General features: G+C 42.6%; 1 non-coding gene across 1 annotated transcript; it reads right to left on the reverse strand.

Annotated features, from left to right (window-relative positions):
• Positions 1-13,854: 13,854 nt before the first annotated feature.
• On the reverse strand, positions 13,855-13,961 carry LOC136525088 (small nucleolar RNA R71). The gene has a single exon (XR_010776414.1). It is a non-coding gene; the product is annotated as a small nucleolar RNA R71 (small nucleolar RNA).
• Positions 13,962-18,127: the final 4,166 nt, after the last annotated feature.

The raw sequence follows: 18,127 nt of genomic DNA on the forward strand, positions 1-18,127 counted from the left end.
CTTTGTTTCTCTTTCATGGTTTGTACCACAAAAAAGCACTTAATTTTGAAACGCTGGAGTAAGGTTCGGGTTGTGCGCACCGCGTCTTCGCTAGGGATTGCTTCACGTCCTGGTCGCGTTGGGATTGCTTCGCGTCCTGATCGCGTTGTCTTGGGCAGGTGTTGCTTCACGTCCTGATCCCGATGCCTTCCGGCAGTTGTCATTTCATCCTCTGACGGTCTATCTGTAATCGTTTGTTTGGTTAATCCTTTCTCGTCAGGGCGTCCGTCTGTTCGGACGTTTTCTTCATGGGCATGTGGACTAGCCCAATAGGCGTGCTCCTCTCACGGCTTCTCTATCTAAAAAAACGGATGTTGATTTCCCATTCCTCGTTGCTCGTCGCGGCCTTCTCCTAAGCGCCATCCGACCGCCGCAACCGACTCCACCGCGTAGGGGGTTGCTTGCCGCCTCCACCACGGGGGCACCTTGCTACGGGAGACCTCACCCGCACGCCCTATCGCCAGAGCCACGTAGCCGCCTGGCCGCTGACTCCCCCCCCTCTCCGCGGCATCGAGCTCTACGGCGGTGTTGAGCTCCGCGTCGACGAGCATCCATTTGTTCAAGCAGCAAGTAGATGTTGTCCTTGAAATCGCATGTTGCAAGCGTATTTTTCAAGTGTTTTAGATGTTCTAGAGGTATCTTGCAAGTGTTTTTGGATGTTACAATCGTATGCTCTAAATGTTTCATCTGTTTTTTCAGACGTATCTTGCAAGTGTGTTATCTGGACGTTGCATATGTTTCACACATATGTTGCAAATGTTTTACCTGAATGTTGTGTACGTTTGCAATGATTTTCAAGTGTTTTTAAATGTTTTTGCAAGTGTTCAGATGTATGTTGTAAATGTTACAGCAGTTTCGAACGTATGTTGCAAAGTGTTGCATCTAGATCTTGCAAAACTAGATCTAGTTTTGCTCTTGTTGCAATGGAACCCACCAACCTTAGCCATCTGCTGTAGTTGCTGGGGCGCTGCCGAGCGGGTGCAGACGTCTGGTCAGGGAAGCGGAGGGTGCACGGGCGGTCCCCACATGGGGTCGGATGACGCGAGCCCCGCGGGGCACGTGAAACGAGAGTGCAGGCACGAGGTTCGGATGTGGGCGTCCGGACAGACGTCAGCACTGCCATTTAGAAGAAAAAAAACGATGTTTGATCGTGGTGGGAGAGTCCAAAGATAGACAATAACTGTGCCTTTATCTTGTCAAACTAGAGAGCTACGTGACATTGATTATTACAATAGAAAAAAAAAGAGAACATAAGACAGGACAAAGTCTAGCGCGGCACAAAACCCATTGACATCCTAATAAAACCAAAAAAAGGGTTGCTACAAATAGAGAGGGGAACCCATTATGCACCATAAGGCCCGTTTGCTTGGCTGAAAAAACAAGCCAAAATACTGTTCCGACTGAATTGTCGTGAGAGAAAAATACTATTCCGGCTAAAAAAAAGCTGAATAGTACGGATTATAAGGTCAAGCGAACGGGGCCATGATATTCATACTTAATGATTTGGAGGATAGGAATGCTAGGTTGAGCCCCTTCAAAAACAGAAGACTTGTTAAGTTTCCAAACCTCCTTGGTCACAAGAATGATTAGGGAGTTTAAGCCCTTGCATAACTCTTTAGAGCAACCACAATGTGCTATGAAAGCAATCCATAAGCATTTAAATATTCTCTTGGGTTGGCTGAAACATTGTGTGACTAGTCTAGTAGTCTATAGAGTGGTCTATAACAAAAGCTAGCTGTTGACGTTGAAGATGACCCCAAGCCAACACATCAGTAGGGCCTTGGACGCCTACAGAGGCTGTAGATTAACCTGCAACACAACAAAACGCAGCGTAATCGACCAAACCGATTTAGAGACTGATAAGGCCGATGTAGAGCCCGTTCTTGGTTAAAAACGCTCCCGAACTTCCCCCGGTAAGACCCAACGGGGAGGAGCATGTGAAGGATCTCCTAGGACCAACAAGGCCACCTAGAATGCCGACAAATCTCGCGGGAGACGTGCCGAACAGCAGGAAGGGTTGAGAGAGGAGTATTAGGGCAAAAGGAGTTGATAAGTTGTGTTTTTGACGATTGGATAGATGGAAACTCAATCAGCCATAATCCTCTCATATATATATATATATATATATATATATATAGAGGGGGTGGTTTTATCCCGGTAGGAAACATCTCCAAGACGCGTTCTTCAAGTTTCCCACGTCAAAAATATACCAAAAACCGATTTTAGGAAGTCTCCTACTCGGTTTCTAGGTGGAGTCGGCTAAGCTAACTTTTGCGGGTTGGGTCAGCCCTGTGGGCTGGTTCCAGGGGCCAGTCGGCTTAGCCAACTAGGGCACTCGAATAAGCTGACTAGGAGGGGGCATGCCGGCTCAGACGACTGGTCAAGTCGGTTTAGCCGATTGACTTGGCTCGCCGGCGGCTCGCTGTCTTCTCCGCATGTTTTGTTTGTTATTTTGTCACGCTGTTTGACCTCTAGCTTGCCCATGATGTTCATAACTTGTTCATGGTGCCCAAAACCACCTTGGGACATTTTTGAGTGTCAACATATACCCCCTTGTTTTTAAGTGAATGATGCATGAACCTAAAAACACTTAATCAAACAAAATAAAACCGAACAGCGACGATACCCATCTCATCTGCTGCTCAGTGACTAAGGGCGATGTATACATCAGCCATTTTTGTTCTAAGGGCGATATATGTATCGTCCACTATTTGGAGAGCACTTAGGCTTCTTGCCGAATACTTGAAAAATACCTTTTCAAGTACCTCCCGTTGAATGTTCTTGTGAGACGTTCACATTGTAGTGTCTCTAGCAGATAAGAATTACCAAATATGACTTTGATCACTCTGTAAGGACCATCCCAATTTGGTGACCACTTGCCAAACTGATTGCTCTTCGATCCAATTGGTGGTATGGTTTTCCACACTAATTCTCCCACTTGGAAGGATTTGCTCTTGACTTTCTTATTGTATGCTTTGGCAACTTGAGCTTTATCTTTATGTATTTCCTTGAGAGCTTTTAATCTTACATCAGTCACCTCATTAATGTTATCCATCATCAAATCATGATACACAACGGTCGATAGATCATTTTGTTTGGCAAGCCTATATGCATCCAAATTGACCTCGATGGGTAACATGGCCTCCTGACCATATACCGACTCAAAAGGAGTAACCTTGGTAGCACCATGCCTTGAAATGCGATGTGCCCATAGAGCTTCAGATAAAACCTCATGCCACCTCCTTAGATTTTTCTAAATCTTCTTTTTGATAAGCTTGATCAAAGTCTTATTACTAGACTCAGCCTGGCCATTAGCTTGAGCATAGTATGGAGATGAATTGAGCAACTTGATCCTATATAATTCGGCAAATTCCCTCACCTCCTTAGACACAAATGATGTCCCTTGATCTGTAGTTAATGTTTGAGGGATGCCAAATCTATAGATGATATGCTCAGTAATGAACTCAATTAACTCCTTGGGACGGTCCACTTAGTAAAGTAATCCGTAGCAACCAACGCAAAATGATGTCCCTTTGAAGATGGGGGATGTATTTGGCCAATGAAGTCTAACTCCCAACCATGAAAAGGCCATGGTTTGATAATAGGATGAAGCATAGCAGCAGGCACAAGCTGAACATTTCCAAACTTCTAGCACTCTTTGCATCCTCTGTAGTAACGAAAGCAATCGGCCATCATAGTAGGCCAATAAAAACTGGCTCTATGCAATAACCACTTCATCTTCGGGGCCAATTGATGCATACCACAAATGCCTTCATGGACTTCTCTCATAATTGCTCTCGCTTGATCTGATCCCAAGCACTTGAGCAACAAATCTTCGGTAGTTCTCCGATAGAGCTCATCATTATGCAGCACATTTGAAAGCACTCCGCTGAACACTTTTATCAATTTGAGCACTTGGATCACGTAGATATCTCAACAAGGGAGTCCTCCAATCTTCTAAACCGGCCCCAACATCACTGGAAGTTACATCAGGCCGATTTGGTACCTTCTCAGGCAAATTGACTGGGCTGGTTATAGGAGAGTCGGCTAAGCTGACTGGAGCAATCGGCTTAGCCGACTTGATGGAGTTGGCCTAGCCGCTTGGCCATGGCAGAGGGGAAATTAGCTGAGCCGACTGGGTCAGTCAGCTTAGCCGACTGGTCTATACCTACATGAAAAAGTTGAAATTTTCATGCATCGACTGTTCTTGAATATGAAAATTATGCCCACCGACATCTTAGCCAGATGCTTGTTGAGCTAACATATTGGCCTTTTGATTTCCATGCCTCAGAATATGCTGAATTCGGAACTAAGCAAAATAGTCAATGACATCAAGGCAAGCATCAAGACAAGTTCTTAGTGATCCTTCTAAGCATTGAAATTCACCAGCAACCTACTATACCACCAGGAAGGAATCACCATAGGCTTCAACATGTTTTACCTCCATGAAACATAACATAATCAACCCAAATAAGAGAGCTTCATATTCGGTTTGATTGTTAGTGCAATAGAAATCTAATCGGCTTGACATCCCAATTTTAGCACCATTGGGAGAAACAAGAATAATACCAACACCTTGGCCATCTTTACAAACCGATCCATCAAAGAATAATTTTCACGGAGTAAACGTAAGGCAATTGACTTCATCATCTAAATTAATACCATGCTCAATAATAAAATCAGCAAGAACTTGACCTTTCAATGTTTTCAATGGTTCAAAAGTCAAGTCATATTCAATTAGTGCGTATGCCCATTTGCCAATCCTTCCACAAAGAATTGGCCGATATAACATGTGCTTTATCACATCGGCCTAGCAAGCAACAACACATATACTAGACAAAAGATAATGTCTCATCTTAGCACAAGCAAAGTACAGTGATAAGCATAATTTCTCTATGTGGGCATACCTTGTCTCGAGATCAAGAAGACGACGACCAAGATAAGCAATTACATATTCTTTACCTTCATCTTCTTGGGTCAAAACAGCCCCGATCACTTTCTCTTCGGCAGCAACATATAATTTGTGCACAAAGAACCGACGGTGTTGACAAATATTCCTTTATCTTCTCAAATGCTTCTTGTTGCTTGCTTTGCCCCCCCAAGTGAATTCAGATTCATCCTTCAGCTTCAATTTGGGGGTGAAATGAATAATTTTCCTGGACCAGTTAGCAATAAATCTCCTCAAGTAGTTCACCTTCCCTAGGAACTTTTGCAAGTCCTTCTTGCATGTAGGCACCTGAACATTCTTGATCTTCTCTATCCTCTTGGGATCAACCTCTATGCCTTTATCATGAATAACTTTCTAGCCGATACTCCAAAAGCGCATTTGAGTGGGTTCATTTTCAATCCATAGCTGTGCATCCTCTCAAAAGCAAGATGCAAATAGGCCAAATGAGATTTATGGGCAGCTGATTTAATCACAATATCATCAATGTATACCTCCATAATCACCCCAATTAGATCATGGAAAATCAAATTCATAGCTCTTTGATAAGTAGAACCTGCATTCTTCAGCCCAAATATCATAACAACCCACTCAAAGAGACCAACAAACCCATGACATATGAAGGCCGTCTTAGACATGTCTTCTTCGACCATGAAAATCTGATTATAACCGGCATTACCATCAAGAAAGCTAATAACCCGGTGTCCCAAAGCATCATTGATAAGCATATCGTCTATAAGCATATGATATTCATCTTTTGGAGTAGCTCTATTCTGATCTCTAAAATCAATGCAGACTTTGATATTCCTAGAATCTTTCTTCTCAACAGGTACAATATTAGAGACCCACTCCACATACCTACATGGCTGAATAAACCCCGCTTGCAACTGCTAATTAATCTCCTCTTTAATCCTATCATAAATTGTAAAATTAAATCGATGGAGGTTTTGCTTGAAAGGCCTGAATCCTTTCTTAATGGGAAGCCGATGCTCAACAAGCTCTCGGCTCAATCCAGGCATCTATGTATAATTCTATGCAAAACAATAAACATATTTCTTGAGAAGCGCGATTAACTCTTCTTTATAATTGACTTCTAAGTTTTGATTAATAAACATCAGTCGGGGCACAGAGCCATCCCCAATATCAACCTGTTCCAAAGGGTCGGCCAACGTAAAACCTTGGTCCAACTTATCGAGCTCATCAAAATCATCAATAGCTTCACATGCATCGGTCTTATTAGGCCGATACTGTTCAACATGATGTTTTAACCATTCAACGTTGGCATCCATTACAATAAATTGATTATACGATGATATTGATCTGATTATCAATCGGCTTTAGAGATACAGAAACAAAACCTTGCTTGGTAACACTAATAAATTCAAAGCTAGAAAGATCACTACCAGACAAGCAAGTAATAGCATCATCCCCCAAGTGTAGGAGCATTGGCTATAGCAACATCAGCTGATGAATCTGAATGCACAACCTCAACAGCATCTCCCACCCATTGGATGAGAAATTGGTGCAAGATAGATGGCACGCAATGATTGGCATGGATCCAATCATGCCTAAGTATCAAGTTGTAGCTACCTTGCACATCAGCAACGAAGAACGCTGTGGCCAAACAACACTATAGATTGACTTTTCACTATCACCACTTTCACTGCCGAAGCGATAGAAGCGACTGTGTGCTACTTCACCGTCGGTTGGACCGATAGGGAGGCCATGTAAGGAATGAAACCGATAGTTGAAAACCATCAATGCGGCGGTGGTAGTGGGGTTGAATTCCACTGTCGTTTGGAACGTCGAACCGACTAAGATATGTGTTATGGCCGCCGCACCTACACGACTGTTTGGCGTACCGGCGGCAAATATTGAAGGTTAGAAAATGAGAGTGTGTCCCAATGCCCAACTACATACCAACACCCCCGCTGGCCTGCTCTACATATTCTTCAAGCCCGCTGCCCTCTGAAACCACCCCTCTTCCATGCTCATCCCAATCTTCCATCGGACTAGAACCATGTTGGCGGACCATTTTTTCAAGTTTCCTAGCTACGAGTCATCCTTCGACAAGGATGAGGTCCAGCAACATGCATCGTCTAAGGAGGCCTCCAGGGAGTACATGGATCCTGATTTGATTCCTAACAGGAGCTCTGACATCCAGGAGGAGGACACCGAGGAGGAGGAGGAGGACAACAACGACGATGAGCCCAAGGATGATGACGTCGACGAATGATGATGGGCCTGCTCTGAAGAGACCAAGGCGACCATCATCCTCGCTCTAAGAGGATAATTTTTAGGTGTATTATCTTTGTGGACGAGTACAACCACTCATTGGAAATGTATTTATATATTTTATAATGTAATAAACAAAAGTTCTAGTCCAACCAATACTTCTTTCTTTTGCTATCATCGTTCTTAGTGTTATGTCATGTCGCTGGACCAATGTTTTTGGTGGCCTATAAACCAATTTGTTCAAAATGCTTAGCAATAGAGCAAATTGATGATAATTTCATTACAAATCTATCAACTTAGGCCCTGTTTGGACCCCTCTAGTTTTTGGCAATTTTTAAGAAACTGGCCCTATAAACTGGGTGGGATCCAAACATGCTAATTTTTAAGAATTCAAAACTGGTCCAAACAGGGTCCTAATGGACCAGTGCTTGATAGGCCATGCTGCTCACACTTCAGTACGACCCCTATGCCTGATATAATGATGTTTGGTGCGGTGTCCGTTCTTTCTAATGCCGAAAGCCAGTGGTAAAGAGTATTTCCCTGCCGGACTGCATATCTAGGGGGCGGTAAAGGCTGATTTCCACCGCTAGGTCGATGGCGTAGGTTGTCTTACTTAAAGCCATCTGCTGCCATAGCCATACCCAAAGCGAATCCCATTGTTCCCCTTTCCTCGACCATTGCTAGTTTCCCAATATCTATTGAAGGTTGTGTCCGAATCGAAGCCGGCTCATCACTTATCTGATTCGAGGTTCGCAAAATTTTCTTCATAGATTCAGTTACTTGATTCTTTCTATTGTTCTTATGACTGTGTTATCGATGTTCTTGCTCAATGGGACCTCCACATTCATTTTTGATTTCTTCATGGTATAAGATCTACCTTTGCTGTACATAGATGGATCGTGGATGGATGTATACAAATCACAGTTCCGTTGCATTCGTGCAAGGCCTTGACTCATTTATCAATGCCGTGACTACTTACATGGAGCATAATGTTGAGGCTCTTGGTTTCATAAACTGCCCATGCAGGGATTGTAAAAATCTTAAGCAGTGGGATGGCATGGAGCTGATCAGGGGTCATCTATTTCGGAGGGGTTTCATGCCAAACTATATGGTTTGGATGAAACATGGGGAAGAAGGTGAGAACCCACCTGACGAACAAGCTTCAGTGGGTATAGGAAATCACAATAGGGATGCAAATGTAAGCGAAACAAGGCACGTGAACGAGAATGAGACGGTCCTAGAGACCATGAATGAAGGTGTCGAAGAAATCGTCGCCATCCTGAGGAACGAGAGTTTGGCATATAATGAAGTGTGAGATGCTTTGGACCAAATGATTGATGCTGGGAAGCCAGATTTTCTTGATGAAAAAATCAAAAGAAGTTAGAGGAGATGAGGAAGCATGTAAAAACTCCACTGTACCATGGTTCCACTGTGACAAAGTTGGAATATGATATTTTGCTTCTGGAGATGAAAGCAAGGAATGGAATGTCGGACACTAGGTTCAACGATGTCTTATCCCTACTGCAAAAGTTTGTTCCAAGCTTGAATGAGTTGTCTCAGAACACGTAAGAGCCCAAGCAAATGATCTACCCATTAGGACTCAAAGTACAGAAAATACATGCTTGTCCCAATGACTGCATATTGTTTCATGGAGATTATAAATACTTGGATTCGTGTCCTCGGTGCCATGCTTCATGATACCAAACTAGCAATGATGCCATGATGCAAGCTTGCCACGAGAAAAGACCGGCTACAAAGGTGATGTGGTATTTCCCTATAATTCCTCGCTTGAAGCATTTGTTTGCCACAGCAAAGATAGCAAAACTGATGAGGTGGCATGTGGAAGATCGAGTGAATGATGGAAAGTTGTGGCTCCCGGTTGATGGCGCCTAGTGGAGAGCTATTAATCATAGTTATAAATGGTCATTTTCCAAAATAAGGAACATAAGGTTTGGTTTGAGCATGGATGGGATGAACCCTTTTAACATGGTTAGCAGTAATCATAGCACTTGGCCAGTGAGTCTTTGCATATACAACCTTCCACCTTGGCTATGTATGAAACAGACGCACCTTATGATGCCGATACTGATCCAAGGGTCAAGGCAACCTTGAAACGACATCGATGTCTTCCTATAGCCGTTGATGGAGGAGCTGCTGCAATTGTGTTGGAAAGGTGAGAGAGTGTGGGACGAGTACAAGAAAGAGCACTTCAAATTGAAAGCGCTGCTGTTTGTAACAATCAATGACCTACTAGTCCTTGGTTCATTATTTGGACGAGTGACAAAGGGTTACAAAGGATGTGTCATTTGCTTGGATGGCACTTCCATAAAATTTCTGAAACATAGCAAGATGATGGTTTACATGGGTCATCGTAGGTTCCTACCATCTACGCACCCGTACCGCAAGAACAAAAAATCCTTTGATGGGACAGTACAAGATCGAGAACCACCTTAGTTCAAAATTGGAAGGCAGATCATCAAAATCATAAACAAACTCAAGGTCATCCTAGGAGAGGGCACAAGAAGCGTACCTACTCTGACAAAATCTCCGTGGAAAAAATCTATGTTTTGGCACCTTCCTTATTGGAGGACGTTGCACGTCTGGCACACACTTGATGGGATGCACATTACCAAAAATGTCATGGAGAGCTTGCTGGGCACCTTAATGCAATCGAAGGGCAAGTGGAAAGTTTCACTTCAATGTCGTATGGACTTAGAAGCTATGGGTGTGAGGGCAGAGCTGCATCCCTTAACACTACCTGATGGCAAAAAGAAACTACCAGTTGCATCATGGTCGTTACAAACAAAGGAGAAAGAGTGGCTCTTATGGTTCTTCCATGAACTAAAAGTGCCTATAGGATACTCATCAAATTTAAGCGTGAAAGATTTGAAATTCAACATGAGCTACTTGAAGGCCCACGATTGGCATGCTATCATGATGCAACTCCTTCCTGTTGGAATCAGGGGTGTTATTCTGGTGAAGGTATGGGAGCCAATCATCAAATTCTGCTCATTCTTCAAGGCGATCTCACACAAGGTCATAGACCCAATGGAGCTTAAAAAGCTACAGGATGATCTGATCCACACACTGACTTGGCTCGAGATGCATTTGCCACCAACATTTTTTGATATGTCCATGCATCTCATTGTTCACCTTGTTCGCTAGATACAACAGCTTGGCCCCATTTTCTTGCACCAGATGTTTCCTTTCGAGCAGTTGATGAGCGTTCTTAGGAAGTATGTTCAAAATAGATACATGCCGAAAGGGTGCATGGTAGATTGATGGTCAATAGAGGAAGCACTAGAGTTCTGCATTCAGTATTTGGGTCACACTAGGCTCAGTGTTCCTATGTCACGGCATGAGGGAAGGCTACAAGGAAAGGGGATTATTGGGGAGAAGCGTGTCCATGCTGGTGAGTTTAATGTTCTAATGCAAGCTCATTTCACAGTCCTGCAACAAGCACCGGTAGTTTCGCCCTATGTCAAAAAGCACAAGGAAGAATTAGCTACAACTAACATTTCTAGGTTCCAGGCGTGGATCAACAAGCAACATGGAAAAGTTTGCCACATGGCTACAACAACATCTGCTAGAGGTTAGATCCAGTGACCCTAACCTTGATGCATTGGCCATGGGACCGAATGATTCAGTGTTGATGTACCAAGGTTATGACATAAATGCGTACACATTTTACACTAGAAAACAAGACAAAAAGAGTACGAACCAAAATAGTGGTGTCTGGATCGATGGTTGTTATGAGCAAAATAAGCAAATGTACACCTACTATGGAATCATAGAAGAAATATGGGTGCTAGAGTATGGAGAATTAAAGATCCCACTTTTCCGATGCAAGTGGGTTAGACCCAGAGTGGTATCCGTGAATAGGGATGGTGTTACTACCGTTGATCTCAGCAGCATGGGTTATAGAGGAGAACCTTTTGTATGGGCAAAAGATGTAGTCCAAGTAATCTATGCACCAGACCTAGAAAATAATGAGGGAAGACATTGTTCTTCAAGGTAAATGGAAGATCATCGGTGTTGATAATACAACTAAGTAAGAAGGGAACGGATATTAGGACATGCCTACAGTGGGAGCAAATGTCAACCTACCTCTGTTTGAAGAGGGTGTGGAACCTATGTACATGAGAGTGGATCATGATGAGGCTATAATCATCGTGCCTTGAAAACATTTGTTGTACCTAAATTTTGTTGTTATTGATGTTTTGTACTATGGTTATAACTGCCAACATAACAAATGGTACCATCGTACTGCGGTGACAATACAATTTTCTTCATGTTATGACAACACCAGCGTATGATTCGGTGTTTCTATACAATTGTACCCTAGCCCAAATCTGTTCCATCCATCATTCTTCGATTCATCTTGGTCATCCATTTGTACCCAACCGGCCAACCCTTAAAGGACAGTCTACTTACATCTCACCATCCGCTGCCGCCGCTGACCTCGAACTCTAAGGGAACAAACCTGATTATGATATGACTGATGGCGGACCTAACATTCTGAGTCCACCGATCTAGAATCAGAGTCAGGAACCCAGGTTCCTAGCTAGGGAAACCCTATATCGTGTCATTGTTGTCGCATCTGTGAGGGTTTGTTGACGGTAGTTATCATCCAACATAAACAATCAACTTTACTTGTATAAATGCATAAAAAGGATCACCAACATAGACTTATGGGTTTTAACTAACAATTTCCATGAGTTTTGGTGAATCTGTGTTTTTAGCAAGGTTATTTCAGAAAACCGTCAAGGAGGATCAAATCATCAAATAAAATCATGCTTATCCATAGTGAAATCAACTCTAGAAGGTTCCAAAAAACTCAAGAGGACTCCACACCAAAGCGAGGGCCAAGCCACTACCAGGTGGGGCCGCTTGGCCCTTGGGGGACCCACCTATCAGCCTCCTTCATACATCAGTTTCCCACCACCTCCTAAGATGCATCTACACCGTCCTTTAAGTCGGTTTGATCCAAGGGCTCACGTTGGACGCTCTGGCCTATATAACCAGCACCTGCGCCCCCTCTAGGGCATGCTGCCATAAGTCAAGAATAGACCAGAAATTAGGGTTTTTAGAGAGAAGAGAATAGCGCTCCAATTCTTCAAGTTTCTAGTATAGGCTAGCTAGCAAGGTTCAAGTAGAGTTTGGGCTATCGCTCAGGATTTCGGATCTACCGTTTGGAGATCGGTATAGCCATTGTATCTCTTTATTTATGACTTTGTGCTACTTCAACATTATGTTGCTATTTATTAGGTTCCTAGTTTGCTCTAGTAATATGCTTGATATAGTTATGATTGACGATGAATATATGCATATGTTTGCAAAGCTCTTAGCTTAGTTCTTGAGAGAGTTAAGTGGTCGACATTATGTAAGCATGGTGCTTTGATATTGTTTGCCTATGGATGCCTTCTGCACTTTGGGTCATGTGGTAGATCATAGATGTGACACTCCCATTGAGTCCTTTGTAGTCCACTCCCTATTGGTAGAGCACGTAGAACATGGTTGCAAAGGAAGACAAGCTCTATTCTTAATCTTCCTTAGTAATGTTTCTTATGCATAGATCCAAAGTTAGTTATACTATTGATGAAAGTGTATATACTTGGGTGTACAAAAGACTTAGTAGATAAGTAACGACTTAGGAATCTTTTGCTCTTAATGAATCTCCTTCTTAGCCTGACTACATTTTATGAGTATCTATTTCTATCTCTGAAATACTATTATTACCTTACACTTATCATTTATTTATCACTTGACTTACCCCTGCCATAGCATGAGAGTGGTTTTATCATAAGTATACATATTTGTCAATATCTCTATGTCAACACAACCCCATAGCTCCTCCCTATGGATAAAAATATAAATAACAATACCTGGCATACTCTCGGGTGAAATGCTACAATGGTATATTATCTGTGCGCTTGCGGATACCTTATATATATATAGTTTACAAGTGTTCTCATAATTACCAACAACACATTTCTGGCATCATGCTTGGGATGACAACTTAGTTAAGAGTGGTGCTAAGAAATGTCAACAAGCATTTCTGGCGCCGTTGCCGAGGAGGGGCACATGGCTAAGAGAATTGACCAAATAAATACTTATTGAAAAAAATCATAACCTCTACTTTAGCAGGCTTACCCTTGTTTGTCTTTGTTATCTTATATAGGGTATTGCAGGATTGGTTATGATTTAGCAATAAATTCCATCAATCAGAATCAACCAAATCAAGAGGAAGCTCAACACTAGTTTCTGAAGCTATGGCTGACAAGACTGCATGAGTTCTCTGCTCCAAGCACTAAGAACATTCGCACTAGACCAACACTCAAAACCGATAATCTTGAGTTTGATCTCAAGCCAAGCCTCATCAACATGGTGCAAGCTACCCCATTCAGCGGAAAGGCACATGAAGATGCTAGTGCTCATCTTCAGAATTTCCTAGAGATAAGTAGCACGGTCATCATCAAGGACGTTGCTCAAGACATTGTACTACTCCGCCTCTTTCCATTCTCACTTGTGGGAAGAGTGAAGCAATGGTTCTACACCAACAAAGATCACATCAATACATGGGCAAAGTGTTCAAAGGCCTTCCTAGAAATTTTTTTCCCTATAGGCAAGACCAATGCCTTAAGAGGAAAGATTTCAAACTTTCAACAGCATAAAGGAGAGACCTTTCTAGAAGCATGGGAATGTTTTCAAGAATATGTTTCAGATTGCCCTCATCATGGAATAGAAGATTGGTTGCTCATGCAAAGTTTCTACCATGGATTAACTCAGAAAGCCCATGAACAACTCGATGCCACTGTTGGAGGATCATTTATGTCACTCACCCTTGGAAAAGCTAAAACTCTTATGGAAAAGATAGCCTCTAATCAAGGCTGGTCGTCATGCAATAAGAGAGAAGAAGTACTAGAAGAGATGTGTGCATTATCAACCAAGATGGATGCACTGTTGAATTGGCTCGAACAGTGAGACAACTACAAGAAAGATCGTCATGCCATTCAAGATGCTTTCAATGATAAAAACACATGTGGAGAGTATTTGGGGATTGAATTCCCTGAATCACAAGAGGATGTAAACATCATTATCAACAATTCAGGTTCACAACAACAGAGACAAGGATGGAAACAACAACAACGGTCAACTTACCAAGGTAAGTATCCAGGTAATTACTACAATTCTTCTAATACCAAGCAACCATCCTTAAGAGACTTAATCTTAGAACAATATAGGATTAATAAGAATATTTCTAAAAAGCTTGCTTCTAATGACAAGGTTCTAGAAAAGATAAATATTAAAATGAATAATTTTTCTTCTGACATAAAAGACCAACTTAACTATAATAAAATGATAGAATCTCAATTAGCCTAGTTGGCCGCTGCTCTGCCTTTTGCCACTAACCTTGAGAAGGTCAATGCCATAACCACAAGAGGTGGCAAGTCTACTCGTGATCCACCATATCTGACAAGGACATGTATGACACCAGTGGAAGTGGAGGAAAAGGAGAAGAAGGACGATGAAGAAAATGGCCACAAGAGCAAGAGTTACAACAAGATTTCCATGACACGACCTTCCTACCATTTCCACGCAGAAATATAAAAGCCAAAATGGATGAGCAGTTTAGTAAGTTTGTAGAGGTAATTCAAAAGTTATATATGAATATTCCATTGCTAGATGCCATACAGGTGCCTACCTATGCGAAGTATCTCAAAGACATCCACAACAACAAAAGACCACTGCCCTCCACTGAGGTAATTAAGTTAACGGAGGAGTGCAGTGCAGCCATCCTAAACACTTCACCAGTCAAGAAGGATCTAGGATGCCCCACTATCGACTGTCCGATCGGGAGCCAAAACTTTGAGAATGCATTATGAGATCTTGAAGCAAGTGTTAGTGTCATGCCCAAGAAGGTCTTCGACAAGCTCAACCATTCAACACTCACACCAACATTGATGTGTATGTAACTAGCCGACCAATCGGTCTGCTACGCTATAGGAATCGCTGAGAATATTCTGGTAAAAATACGAAATTTCTTTGTTCCTATAGATTTTGTGGTACTTGACATGTAGGAGGACATGAAGACACCACTCATTCTTGGGAGACCCCTTCCTGAGCACTACAAATGCGCACGTTGATGTCGGAGCCGGAGAGATCAAATTCCATATTAGCGGAAAGGAAGAGCGGTTCACTTTCATGCCAAGATCAGAATACTGCTCCAATTTGGAATGGCATGAGAAGAAAGTATCAGGGTCTCCATCTCCGGGACCGAAGGATACACCTGAGGAATGAACCCAAATGGAGAAGTCTGGTTCGGTGGACTTAAAATTCCGAACCCTCACCAGGAGGTAACTCGGTAGTTATCCATATTTACTTTTCGCATTATATTTTTACTTCGGCATAGCTACTTCTTAAAACTTGCATTAGAAAAATGAAATAAACAATTCTCATCATATCATACTAAAAATTCAAGCCCCATGTAAATAATTTTTACGGAGCATAAAAACCCCGTAAAAAATATTTACTGTGGAGGCGTAAAAATATAAATACCATCATTCATCTTCTTATATTTCATTGTATCACAAAAGTATTTTTGCATTGCATATTTATACTTGTATACGGTAGAAATATGATTACCAGGACCCACAACTATGTGGGGCCCACCACCATCACCTCCATCTCCACTTAACCTCCACCATCACCTCCATATCTCCACCACCCTCACTCTACACCATCTAGGAGATATTTTCCACCAAAAGGAGCACTTCACCTACTTAACCATGAAGCTAAGGAAGCATTAGGAAATGGAGAGGCCATTTGGCCACCTTGTGGGGCCGGCCGGCCCCATCACTAGGCCGGGCGGCCTCCTCCTCTCCCCTCTATAAATACCACTTCTCCTGGCTGCTCAACTCACTCACACATACTGCATTTCACCATTTCAAGTTCAAAAATCCAGTTTCAAATTTCATAGTTAAAATTCTCTTGAATAGAGAAGTGTTGGAGTAAGAAAGAGTGGGAAAGTTTGAGTGTGTGAGTAGTGTTAAAATCTTGAGAAAGAGAGGAAGAGGTGCTGCTGAAATTTGAGCAAGAAAAATAGAGTTTAAGAGTGGTAGTGCTGTCCAAATAAAGAGAGGAAATTTAAAAGAATTAGGGTGGAAGACATGCCAAAATCTTGATTAGAATATTCGCTAGGCAATCTAGGACGACTAATCTCTAAATGTTTCACTTTTGGATGGATAACCACTAACATTTTTATTTTCCTAATCCCATTCCATGAGTTGTGTTGTTTTTGTCTATTTTGCAGGAAAATGTAACACCCTGGGTGTTTAAAATACTAAAACTTGCCATGACATCATATGCATTGCAAAGCATTTGGACATATTGAAAACTTGGATATGCAATTACTAAAACAAGTTTACTTTATGTTGTATGTGTTGAATTGTGTTGTTTGAATTAAGTTTGAAATACTTGTATTGTTTTGAAATTTCGAAAACCCTGATTTTCAGCATTTAAATCCTACCCCAAAAATCCATTTCAAAATCTAAGCATATTTTGGGGTTGAGCCGAAAAGCAAAAGTGTAGAGCTTGGCAAGTTATACAAAGTTTGTTTTTGGAGTTTTTCAAGTTGTTTAGAAAAATTTTGAGTAATTCAAAAAGGCATAATTCATTAAATTTCCCTATTCAAATTCAAAAGTTCATTTCAAAATCTAGACTGAATTAGGAGATGGTTATAGAAGCAAAGTTGTAGAACTTTTGATTTTGAACACTTTTGTTTTTGGAGATTTTTGAGTTGTTATGAAAATTTGAGAGTAATTTGTGAATTTTGGTGAATGGCAAACTTGTAATTACTGTGAACAGTGTTCACCGCTTGCGCTACACCGCCGGCGAGCTTCGGCTTGCTTCCAGTCGCGCGCGTGGCCGTCTGGGCATCGTGTTGGCGCGTTGAAGGCTTCATCGTGGCTTCCTTGAGCTTCCTGGCCATCCTTTTTAGCCTGAGCCGCCATCGTCGTTGCCCTTCTCCCTTGCTCTGTTTTCCCGTCGCCGCTGCTCCACTCCGGCAAGCCTGTGCTGTCGTTGTCGTGCTCCACCGTCGCTGATAAGCTAGTCCCAGCTCCGCCTTAACCTTACGCGTCCAACCGACCCACCAATTCAGTTTATCTCCACCGGAAACTCGCTGTCCACGTCTTTCTTCTTCACGGCCGGTGACCTTCCCGTCGCAAGCGCATCTCCGTGGCTAGCGCCCTCCGGTGAGCTACTGTCCTAGCTCTGTGTACCTATGGCTTCGTCTCGATGCTGTGGTGCTTACTCCATAGTTGGTTGTTCATTTTGACCACTGCAGTCGCCGGTACACCATCACCGACGACGTTTTGCTCCGCCGTGTTCGTGCTGAACGTCGAACCCCCTTGCTGTTGCTCCTCCAGCTCGGTCTTTGGCTCCAACGCGTTCGAGGTGAGCTCCTGATGCTTCCTGTGTCCTTTGTTTAATCACTACCGCACTGGTGTCATCGGTGTAGCATGGCCGTGCCGTCGTGTCCGCCATGGCCATTGTGGTGCTTGGTCCAGTTAGTGTCGAGGCTCGATTGTGCCACCAATCGACGCGTAGGGGTGTAGGGATCATTTCAGTACCTTGGTCGTCGCCGTTGAGCTCGCCGTCGGCGAGTTTTCACCGGTCAGCGTGCGTGTCGCCGTGGTCAAAGTGCGAGGTAGAAGATGACAAGTAGGACCCGGTTGTCAGTGACTCAGCGTTCAAATGGATTTTTCTATTTTCAGATTTGAATGAATAGTGTCTGTTTTTGTTATTTTTGTGTAGATTTATTTAGAGCTCCAAAAATTATGAACATTTTTGTGTGACCCCCCTGTGATGTATATTATTTAAGAAAAATATAAAATATTGTTTTTC

The sequence above is a fragment of the Miscanthus floridulus genome, chromosome 18, assembly GCF_019320115.1.
Source record: "Miscanthus floridulus cultivar M001 chromosome 18, ASM1932011v1, whole genome shotgun sequence".
Taxonomy (NCBI): Eukaryota; Viridiplantae; Streptophyta; class Magnoliopsida; order Poales; family Poaceae; genus Miscanthus; species Miscanthus floridulus.